This window comes from Trachypithecus francoisi, unplaced genomic scaffold, assembly GCF_009764315.1.
Source record: "Trachypithecus francoisi isolate TF-2019V2 unplaced genomic scaffold, Tfra_2.0 Lachesis_group3, whole genome shotgun sequence".
Classification (NCBI taxonomy): domain Eukaryota; kingdom Metazoa; phylum Chordata; class Mammalia; order Primates; family Cercopithecidae; genus Trachypithecus; species Trachypithecus francoisi.
The window spans coordinates 110,808,442-110,819,877 of record NW_022681468.1 but is presented as its reverse complement, the minus strand read 5'-3'; the positions used below and the strand labels follow the sequence as shown (position 1 = coordinate 110,819,877).

Below are 11,436 nucleotides of genomic sequence, written 5' to 3'. Positions count from 1 at the left end.
GTGAGGTTGCATTGGGTGGATCTCTTAAGGCCTGGAGTTCAAGAGCAGCCTGGGCAATATAGTGAGACTGCATCTCTACCAAAAATTTTAAAATTAGCTAGGTGTGGTGGCGTGCTCTGAGAGTCCCAGCTGCTGAGGTGGGAGTATCACTTGAGCCCAGAAGCAGCTGTGATCATGCCACTGTACTCAAAAAAACTTTTTTTAGAGACAAGGTTTTTCTCTGTTACAGATGGGGTCTTGCTATGTTGCCCAGGCTGGTCTCGAACTTCTGACCTCAAGCAGTCTTTCTGCCTCAGATTACAGGCATGAGCTACTGCCCCTGGCCTCAAAAAAAAAAAAAAATTAAAAAATACATTACAGGGTGTTATGTGGCCTGTTGTAAGATGTTGGAAAACAGTTGTGCATGTGACCCTGCTGTAACCAGTTATAAAAGTATCAGGATCATTAAGAAATATACTGGGTCTGGGTTTCCCAAGATTTGGTTCCTGCTGAAAGAATGAGATAGACCATTTCTTCCACCCCTCCTCCCAAAGTGCTGGACCTGTAATTCCAGCACTTTGGGAGGCTGAGGTGGGAGGATCACTTGAGCCCAGGAGTTTGAGGCAGCAGTAAGCTATGATCGTGCCACTGCATTCCAGCCTGGATGACAGAGCAAAACCCCATCTTAAAAAAAAAAAAAAAAAGTGCTCAGATGCACCCTTACATGAAGCCACCTTTGCACAGCTTCCAAGACTGGTGAGGCCTCACTCAGGACCACGAGGACCAGCCGTAGCTCAGTTTCCACCGCCTGAGTGGCACAGAGTCTTCAGTCTCTGTTGGGTCTCAGATCCCCCATTCAAGCCCCTTGTGCCCAAGCTCTGCCTCATTATGGCCTCCTCTTCCACCTTCCAAAAGGGAACCCTGCTCATGCTCTCCAGCCCGCAGAAGTGCCTGCATCTCCAGGAAGCCCAACTTGCTGACTCTGGGCTCTATGTAGGAGAGCTGGGCAGGCTGGATCCCACCACTGAGTTCAGTCTCGGGGGTCTCCACCCATGCTAGGCTTCCACTGATGGGACATAAGTGGCTGGGGGTCCTTTACATCCACACAAGAGCCACATGGTGACCAGGAATGGGGTTCTGAGAGGTTAAATGACTTGCCCAGGGCCCCACAGCTGACTAGAATTCCTGCACTGCCACATCCAAGGCCGCGTTTGGGCCTCCCACTCAGTAGCCGAGACACCCCTCTGCATCTACCAGGCTGGGAAACACATGTCTGCTGCAGCTTCCTCCCAGTGACTTACAGCAGCTGCAGATTTCTGGGGGGCCTTCTACAGGGCCCACTGCAACAGGGAGTGTAGAACTCTTACAGAGCCCTGCATTCTCTCTCCCCCTCTACAGCTCTGAACTCAGGTACTAGCTGGTCTGATATAAGGACAGGTCTTGGTGAGGGAGTCGAGGCTCTGGTCAGTAGCCCAGGCCTTCAGGAATCAGGTGACGTCAATCTGGAGAGGAGGTGCCTGCTGTGGGAAGCAAGCATGGACCAGGGTCCTGGCCCCCTGCAGGGGCAGCCCCTCTTCCTTCCCAGGGTTTTCTGAGGATCTGAAGGCATCTGAGGTAAAGTGCAGTGTTCAGCTGTGTCCTGCGGTCCAGGAAAGCCAAAGAGAAGATGCTCTTCCTGTTGTCCACCAGGCACCCTGGCAGAGAATAGCCTCAGCCCACCCCAGCCCAACACCAGATCCCAGGGACTGATCCACCTGTAAGAGGCAGCATGAGACTGCCCCCATTGTCCCCAGAGAGTCCCCTCAGTCATGGGTTCGACCAGGGTGCAGGTGGGCCCTGCAGGCTGGTTCAGAGTGAGTGTGGCTGTCCACTGGTCCTCTGAAGAGCCTCAGGGTCTTGTGGCAGCTGGTGTGTGTCTGGACTTGGAAGTAGAAGATGTCCCCCAGCCAGAGAGCAGGGGATACTTGTTCTGCATTCCACTCCTCTGCAAGGACAGGGACCCCAGGCTCTGGACACCCCAGATCTGCCTGCCCTACCCACAGCCTACCACCGTTTGGCCCAGGCAAGTTGTCTTGGCTCCCACAGAGGGAGCCACCCTTCCCACCTCCTGATGTTTGCCCACACCTGTCAAGTTCCATTCTGGAAAAACCCTCCACATCCTTGGAAGGCACCTCCTCCTTGACTCCTTTCCAGAGCTATCGCCCCCACTTTCATTTTCTACCTATCATTCGATGCAGAGACCAGCTACTTCCCTGGGCCAGGGCTGCTCTGGAGGCAGGGAGGTTGTGACCAGGCCGTGGGGTGTAGCAAAGCACCAGGTATAGACAGGGCTCTCCAGGCACACCTGGGCAGAAAGGTCACAGACCCACAGGTGAATGCCCCTCCTTCCGGCCCCACCTACCTCACAGGCACAAAGAGGGAGGCTTCACAAGGAGGTTGAGGTAAACAGGGGAGCCTGGGTCACCTCTGTCTGATCTCCTGCCCTCCTGGAAGAAAGCCAGAGGTTGGAGCTGGGAAGTGTCGAGAGCCCTGGCCCAGACCTGGTTTCACTGATGAGGCTCAGGGAGGGGCTGGGTCAGCCCAAGTCACTGAGTCCATAAGGGACAGTCCTGATCATAACCCAGGACCCTAGAACTAGCTGAGGTCCCATCCCTTTCCCACGTAGACCAAGGTAGGGGCATGAACTGGCTTCTGGCTTCTAAGGTTGAGGCCCAACACACCTCTCCCTCCCCTTGCCTGCAGCTGTTGTCACATATCAAAAGTGAGTTATTCCTTGAGGGCCTGGAGGCACAGCTTCTTGGGCTGGACCAGGTGGCCAATCCAAACAAGTCCCTGTGTGTCCCCACCACCCAGGCCTTGTCACATCACGCAGCACGTGGGGGCACCAGGATATCCTGGGCGATATCAGGGACGAGCCCTCCCTGAGGCTCCCACAGCAGTACTGCTGCCCCCAGACCTGCTACAAGCCCTGTGTCCATCCAGTCTTTGAGAACCTGGCAGCTCACACATATCTGGCCCACTCCTCACACCTGGCTTTCCCGTGAAAAGTGGAACTGGTTCCACCTGGGCCAGCTGGAGAAGGGCCTCAGGAAATTACCATTTTGGGAATTTGTTCCAATCATTCATGCATTTATTCACCAAATACCCACGGTACACTCTTCTGCACCAGGCTGGGTTGATGGTCAAGTGGAACACATGTCCCAAGGAGTTTTCCTCTCTTTAGAGACAGGCAGGCGGACTCTCACACCATGAGGTGCCCTCTGGGCTAGGGGGTGCCCAGGGCTGGATGCAGGGGAGGGCCTTGCCCACAGGAAGTGCTGGTGGGTACGGACGTGGACGCCACCATGGGGTAAAGGTGTCCAGACAGAGGACCTAACGTGCCTAGGCCCAGGGTGTGACCTGGGGCAGGTGCGGGGCTGCTCTATCTGGAAGGCCTCCTGACTCTGCCGATGATAGGCTGTGGCTGGATCAGTCTTCATGTCGATTTTTAACATTTAATATGTGTTGATTATGTAACTAAACATCATTGTGATAAAAATCATGAAATACAGAAAAGTTGAAAACACAAAAAACCGGTAGACCCCTTCTCTCTCTAAATAACTGCTTCAACAGTATTTTCTGACTTTTTTTCCTACGTAACTGCAGCTGTAAACATACGCTGCACAAGATAGTATCCTTTGCCATATTCTGTTTTGGAGCTGGATTTTTCAGTCAGCAGTGAATAGAGGCAGGCTTTAAACAGGCCAGGAATTGTGCAGACCCTGGGAAAGGAGACTGACCATGTTGCTGGGTGACCTTGGGCAAGTCTTGCCCTCCTCAGAGCTTGAATTATCTCAGTCCAATAAAGGGCTGGAAGGGCTGTAGTAGGACTACATCAGCGCATCCCAAACTCAGAAATGCCACGTGGAGCCGTGTGAGCTGTCACTGCACAGCCCCAGGGTCAGGACCATTCTTGTCATAGCCTCTGTGAGTAGGGCTCCTGCCCAAAAGTGTGGTGTGCGAGCCTGAGGCCCACAAGAGGATTTTAGGCAATATACAGATGCATTTATTTTTACCATTACCTTCTATTTGCAGTAAATGAGACCGATGCTCACCAGGAGGTCTCACCTCCTGCCTCGCTTCCCGAATAGCTGAAACCATAGGCTCACGCCACCATGCCTGGATATTATTGTATTTTTTGTAGAGACGGAGTTTCACCATGTTGCTCAGGCTCATCTTGAACTCTTGGGCTCAAGCAATTCACCTGCCTTGGCCTCCCAAAGCAAGTTTCCTCTTTAAATACATTTATTTAGGTTTTAAAAATGAGTTGACTTAAAGCACATGAATAGATCTTTAACACCAACCACTAGGAAAATGCAAATTAAAACCACAGTAAGATATCACTACATATTTATTAGAACAGCTCCAATCAAACATAGTGGTAATAGCAAATATTGGTGAGGATGTAGACAAAACTCACTCTCTCATACATCACTGGTAGGAATATAAAATGGTACAGACACTCTAGAAAATAGTTTGGCAGCTTCTTTAATTAAACATACACCTTAATATACGACCCAGCAATTGCTTCTGGGCATTTGTACCAGAAAATAAAACTGATGTCTGCACAAAAACTCACACATGATTGTTCATGGCAGATTTATTTGTAATAGCCCCAAACTGGGAACAACCAAACACCCCCTATAGGTGAATGGTTAAGCAAACTGCTACATCCATTCTATGAAATACTATTCAACAATAAAAAGGGTGCCAGGCACGGTGGCTCATGCCTGTAAACTCAGCCCTTTGGGAGGCCAAGCTAGGTGGATTGCCTGAGGTCAGGAGATTGAGACCAGCCTGGCCAACATGGTGTAACCCCATCTCTACTAAAAATACAAAAAAATTAGCTGGATATGGTGGTGGGCACCTGTAATCCCAGCTGCACAGGAGGCTGGGGCAGGAGAATTGCTTGAACTTGGGAGGCAGAGGTTGCAGTGAGCTGAGATTGTGCCATTATACTGGGTAACAACAGCAAAACTTCATCTTAAAAAAAAAAGAAAGAAACCAGGCATGGTCATGGGTGCCTATAATCCCAGCTACTCAGGAGGCCGAGGCAGGAGAATTGCTTGAACCCAGGAGGTGGAGGTTGCAGCGAGCTGAGATCACGCCACTGCATTCCAGCCTGGGTGACAGTGAGACTCCATCACAAACAGAAAAAAACAATAAAAAGGAATATGCACAACTTGGATGGATCTCAAAGGGCATTTGCTGAGTAGAAAAAAAAAAAAAAAAGCCAGTGTGTCAAAAGGCCACATACTGTGTGATTCCATTTGTATAATGTTCTTTTTTTCTTGTTTGCTTTTATTTTGTCTTTGAGATGAAGTCTCACTCTGTGGCCCAGACTGGACTGCAGTGGCATGGTCTCGGCTCACTGCAGCCTCCGCCTCCGCCTCCCGGGTTCAAGTGATTCTTGTGCCTCAGCCTCCCAAGTAGCTGAGAGTACAGGTGCGCACCATCATACCTGGCTAATTTTTATATTTTTAGTGGAGACAGGGTTTTGCCATGTTGGCCACGCTGGTCTCAAACTCCAGGCCTCAACAGTTCCACCTGCTTCAGCCTCCCAAAGCCCTGGGATTATAGGTGTGAGCCACTGTGCCAGGCCTTCATTCATTCATTCCTTGAGAGAGTCTCACCCTTGAGAGAGTCTCACCCAGTCTCAGGCTGGACTGCAATGGCAGGATCACTATAGCCTCCCCTTCCCAGATTCAAGTGATTCTCCTGCCTCAGCCTCCCACGTAGCTGGAACTACAAGTTGGTGCCACCATGCCTGGCTAATTTTTGCATTTTATAATGTTCTTGAAGTGAGAAGATTATAAAGACAGAAAGCAGATTAGTGGTTGCCAGGAGTAGGAATAGTGGAGGGGAAGAGCCAGGAATGAGTGCAGAGGAATAGCAGGAGGGGGATTTTTGTGGTGGTGGAACAGTTCTGTATCTTGATTGTAGTGGTGGTTAAAGGAGTCTACATATGTGATAAAATGGCATAGACCTAGACATGTGACATTGTTAGATACTGTCCTACATTTATACAAAATAGAACCTTTGGAGGAAACTGAGTGAGGAGTCCATGAAACCTCTCTGTACCATCTTTGAAATTTCCTCTGAATCTATATTTCGAAATAAAGGGTTACAATTTTTAAAGTTGTGCTTTAGACAAAAATATTAAACAAAAACAATGCTGATTGTATGTAGGGCTGGCAAACCTTTAACACACTGAATGACTGGCATCTCTAATCCATCCAATGTCCAATTGCCCCTGGCCAGGATCTGTCCTAGGCTAGGTTGCCTGCTGGAAGATAGGACTCTGGATTCTCTCCTGCTTGGCTTTGGGGTAGAGATGCCAGATAAAATATAGGACGCCCAGTTAAATTTAGATTTCTGATAAAAAGTAAACTATTTTTTCAGTAAGTATGTACCATGCATATTTAGGATATACTTATACTAAAACTTATTTCTCTAAATTCTTTCTTCACCATCTTCACAGGTGTTGATATTTCTCTAAATTATTTAATGTACGTATGTGGTTACTTTAAAGCTCTTGCCTGCTAATTCCAATGTGTGAGCCATTTACGGGTCTTTTTTTTGTTTGTTTGTTTGAGATGGGGTTTTGCTCTTGTAGCCCAGGCTGGAGTGCAATGGCGCCATCTTGGCTCACTGCAACCTCCGCCTCGCCTGGCTGGTCTTGAATTCCTGATCTCAGGTGATCTGCCTGCCATATTCTCCCAAAGTGCTGGGATTACAGGTGTGAGCCACCATGCCTGGCCCTTTTGTTTGTTTGTTTCTTTGAGATAAGATCTCACTCTGTTGTCCAGGCTGGAGTGCAGTGGCATGATCTCAACTCACTGAAACCTCTACCTCCCAGGCTCAAGCCATCCTTTCACCTCAGTCTTCCAAGTATCTGGAACCACAGGCACATGCCACCAACAGTCCTAACTGGTTTCGTGGAAGACAGTTTTTCCACAGACAGGGTCAGGGCAGTGGTTATGATATGAAACTGTTCCACATCAGATCATCAGGCATTAGATTCTCATAGTGTGAAACCTAGATCCCTCACATGTGCAGTTCACATTAGGGTTCACGCTCCTATGAGAATCTAAAGCCTGCTGATCTGATGGGGGGGCGGAGCTCAGGCAGTAATGCTCGCTGCCCACCACTCAACTCCTGCTGTGCAACCTGGTTCCTAACAGGTCACCGACTGGTACAGTCCACAGCCTGGGAGTTATAGACCCCCTGCACATCACCACACCCAACTCATTTTTGAATTTTAGTAGAGATGGGGTTTCGCCATGTTGCCTAGGCTGGTCTCGAAGTCTTGAGCTCAAGTGATCTACCTGCCTTGGCCTCCCAAAGTGCTGGGATTACAGGTGTGAGCCACCATGCACAGTGGGTCTATTGCCTAATGCCTGAAGACAATTTTATCATGTACTTTGTCCAGCTTTGTAGTTGTTTATGCTGGGAGACTATCATCAATACAGGTACTCCATCATGGCCACAATTCAAAGTATGATTAATATATTCATTCTATTCTAAAAGTAGAGAAAACAAAGACAAAGAATTCTAAGAAAAATGGAAAGAAACCAAAGTTCAAAGAAAAAGAATCACAAATGCCGCTGACACATAGGAAAAAATGTTTAATTTCACTGATAATAAGAAAGATACAATTTTAGGCTGGGTGCTGTGGCTCACACCTGTAATTCCAGCACTTTGGGGAGCTGAGGTGGGAGGATCACTTGAGGCCATGAAGTGGAGGTGGCAGTGAGCCAAGATGGTGCCACTTGGGGTGACAGAGCGAGATCCTGTCTCAAAGAAAAAAAAAAAAGATAGAGATGTAAACAACATCCTGCAACCTCTACATGTGGCCATGATTGCTAACAGGGACCAGATTCGCAAACCTTGATAGATCCAACTTATTTCAAGTAACTTAACTAGTGCTGGAACAGAGTCCCACACTATTTAACGAAAACAAAATCCAACAATCACAACACAAAAACACAATGTCTACCAGTCAATAAAAAATTACCAGGCAATGGCCAGGCACAGTGGCTCATGCCTGTAATCCCAGCCCTTTGGGAGGCCAAGGCATGCAGATTGCCTGAGGCCAGGAGTTCAAGGCCAGCCTGGCCAACATGGCTAAATCCTGTCACTACTAAAAACACAAAAATTAGCCGGGTGTGGTGGTGCACACCTGTAGTCCCAGCTACTTGGGAGGCTGAGACACAAGAATCACTTGAACCTGGGGGACGGAGATTGCAGTGAGATGAGATCACACCACTGCACTCCAGCCTGAGTGACAGAGTAAGACCCTGTATCAAAAAACAAACAAACAAACAAAAAACCCACAGGTAAAATAGTACCTATAACCAGGAGAGAAATAAATCAATGGAAATAGGCCCAGAAATGACAGAGATGATGTAATTAGCAGACAAGGACATTAAAAAACATATTATAAATACGCTCCATCTGTTCAAGAAGGCTAAAAATTCTGAACATGATGAGAAGAGAGAAATGGAAGACATATTGACAAAAAAAAAAAAAAAACCAGCAACAAACCACACAGGCTAGGTGAAGTGGGTCACGCCTGTAATCCCAGCACTTTGGGAGGCTTAGATGCAAGGATTGCTTGAGCCCAGGAGTTCAAGACCAGCCTGGACAACAAAGGGAGACCTATCTCTATAAACAATTTTTAAAAATAGCCAGGCATGGTGGCATGCACCTGCAGTGCCAGCTACTCAGGAGGCTGAGGCAGGAGGATCACCTGAACACAGGAGGTCGAGCTTGCCATGAGCTGTGATTGCACCATTGCACTCCAGCCTGGGCAACACAGTGAGACCTTGTCTCAAAATAAAACAAAAAGAATGACTAGAGATGAAATAGTTACCTCTGCAGATATGGGATTAAAAGCAGTTGAAGTCAGTGAAGCTAGGTGTGGTGGCTCATGCCTATAATCATTCCAGCACTTTGGGAGGCCGAGGCAGGAGGACTGCTTGAGGCCTGGAGTTCGAGACCAGCCTGGGCAACATAATGAGGTCTCATCTCTACAAAAAAAAAAAAAAAACAAAACCACACAATAAAACATTTTCAAAAAATTTAATGAAAACAAAATACAGACTTTCTCACACAAACAAAAGCCAAGATAATCACCAGCAGGCCTGCACTCTGAGAAATGTTCAAAACAGTTCTTTGGTCAGAAAAAAAATGACACTGTACAGAAAGTTGGATCTACACAAAGGAATGAGGACCACTGACATAATAAATAAATGGATAAACAGAAAAGATCCTATTTTCTCATTTTGTGATGTCTAGAAATAATTGAGGCAAAAGTAGTAACATATTGTGGGGTTCATGACAGGTGGAGGTAAAACAATGACGAGAATAGCACAAGGGACAGGAAGAATACTATCATAAGGTGGCAGTCACAGTTGAGGGAGGTGATAAATCTCTGTGATTCCACCTAGAATACTGCATTGCTCCTGGAAGCAGGAAGAGGGAGTTTCAGAGACTTCCCCCGGGCTCTTCCTACTATAGTGGCTCATACCTACAGCTCAGGGAGTAAAGTAAGAGCTCTGTTACCTACTAAGCATACTTATATCAATTGCATATTTAGGGACAGATAAATGACAACGGGATGGGGCTGCAGCCTCTTCATCCAGGGATCCATTTATTACCTAGCCATCACATGTTCTCAGTCTTTTGGAGAGGGGACATTGTGGCATTGTGGGTCTTCTGGTGTCAGGGTCAGCTCTAATCCTATATAAATGGTCCTCAAACAATCTGGGTATTCCCTTTTCATCAGCTACAGTTACTTTCATCAATGACCCTACATCCCTTTGGAGAATAATTAATGAATACCATGTGGTGATGTTGGAGGATCTTTTTCCAAGAATACCCAGCCTCCCCTATAATCAACGAGCTATAGGTCTCAATTGTCTCAGTCTGAAAACTGGGTAGGAAATTGCAAATTTTTGTTGCAGGCTTCTGAGCACCAGGTCTTGTTGTTGTTTCCTGAATACACAAATCAGGAAACATCCTAGGGCTCATACCTGTAATCCCAACAATTTGGGAGGCCGAGTCAGGAGGATTGCTTGAGCTCAGAAATTTGAGACCAGTCTAGACAACAATAGCAAAACCTCATTTTCACTAAAAATTAAAAAAAAAAAAAAAGGCCAGGCATGGTGGTGCATGCCTGTAATTCCAACTACTTGGGAGGCTGAGGTGGGAGGATCACTTGAGCCCAGTGGATTCCAAATCTGCTGGCATATAACGAACCATTCCAACATTCCTACCTCCCTGTACTTTCCGGCTTCTTTGATGCTTTGCAAATGCAGTTCTATAATCTCCACCTAATTCCCTGCAGCAACTGTTCCATCCACATTTCAAGGAGCCACTGCAGCAGCATGTTAGGGCCCCAGGTGTACTTGCCAAGCCATTAAATCCTGAGAGTGCTCCCACATCAATGTATTCTCGTGTATACAGCCTTTAGTCTCCCCATGGTCCAACATCCTTATGTCCAGTCCTCCACCTCCTTTCCCAGATTCTGCCAGTACACACTCGACAGCTACTGCAACATTTTTGGCAAAAAATCATTCTCCCAGAGCAGACTGTGCTTGTGACCTTGGGCCATGATGAGGAATGACCAGAGCCTGGTGTCAATGTGGGGCAGCAATGATGATACACCTCATCCTGCTGTAAGGCCTTGTTGGAGGCTCTTTGCCTAGTCTCCAGGCAAGAGACAGCTGCCCTTCTCTTAGCGAGGAAAGGGGGCTACTTCTTTTAGCCCAGAGCATTGAGTGGAAACTGGAGGTTCGAAGTTCTCAGACGTATCCACTTAAGTTTCCCCATACCAGATATCAGGATTCCATTGCTCCTCTCCCCTCCCCTCCCCTCTTTTCTTTCCTCTCTTTTCTCTTCTCTCCTCTCTTTTCTTTTCTCCTTTCTCTTCTCTTATTTATTTTCCCTCCTCTTCTTTTTCTTTTCTCTTCTCTTTCTCTGTCTTTCTTTCTCTTTCTTTGTTTTTCACATGGGATCTCACCCTGTCACCCAGGTTGGAGTGCAGTGATGTGATCTCAGCTCCCTGCAACCTCCACCTCCCTGGCCCAAGAGATCCTCAGTCTCCTGGGTAGCTGGGACCACAGGTACATGCTACCACATCTGGTTAATTTTCATATTTTTTTATAGGGATGGGATTTCACCATGTTACCCAGACTGGTCTCGAACTCCCAGGCTCAAGTGATTCTCCTGCCTCAGCCTCCCAAAGTTCTGGGATTATAGATATGAGCCACTGCACTCACATCTCCTTTTCCTTAAGTAATTCTAAATAGACTAAATCATAACATAAAATTTGTATATTTTGGGGAAATGACACAAAACTGCCATGACAGCTAAAATTAAAAGAGTTTATTTCTCGATTTTCTGCTGTGTGCA

The 11,436-nt window shown here is 47.3% G+C and overlaps 1 protein-coding gene and 1 long non-coding RNA gene across 4 annotated transcripts in view; both read right to left on the bottom strand.

The window, feature by feature from the left end:
- Nucleotides 1-11,436, bottom strand: part of LOC117070328 (A disintegrin and metalloproteinase with thrombospondin motifs 7-like) — a 684,711-nt gene that overhangs the window by 24,956 nt on the left and 648,319 nt on the right.
- LOC117070331 overlaps nucleotides 2,451-11,436 on the bottom strand; it is a 32,881-nt gene continuing 23,895 nt past the window's right edge. Inside the window, exons 4-5 of one of the 3 annotated variants that reach the window (XR_004431871.1) lie at nucleotides 8,894-9,050; nucleotides 7,621-7,811 (exon numbers count right to left, since the gene is read on the bottom strand). This is a non-coding gene — a long non-coding RNA (uncharacterized LOC117070331). Of the gene's footprint in view, nucleotides 2,466-7,620; nucleotides 7,812-8,893; nucleotides 9,051-11,436 lie in introns of those variants that run through there. The other 2 variants (XR_004431873.1, XR_004431876.1) reach the window with 2 other exon arrangements.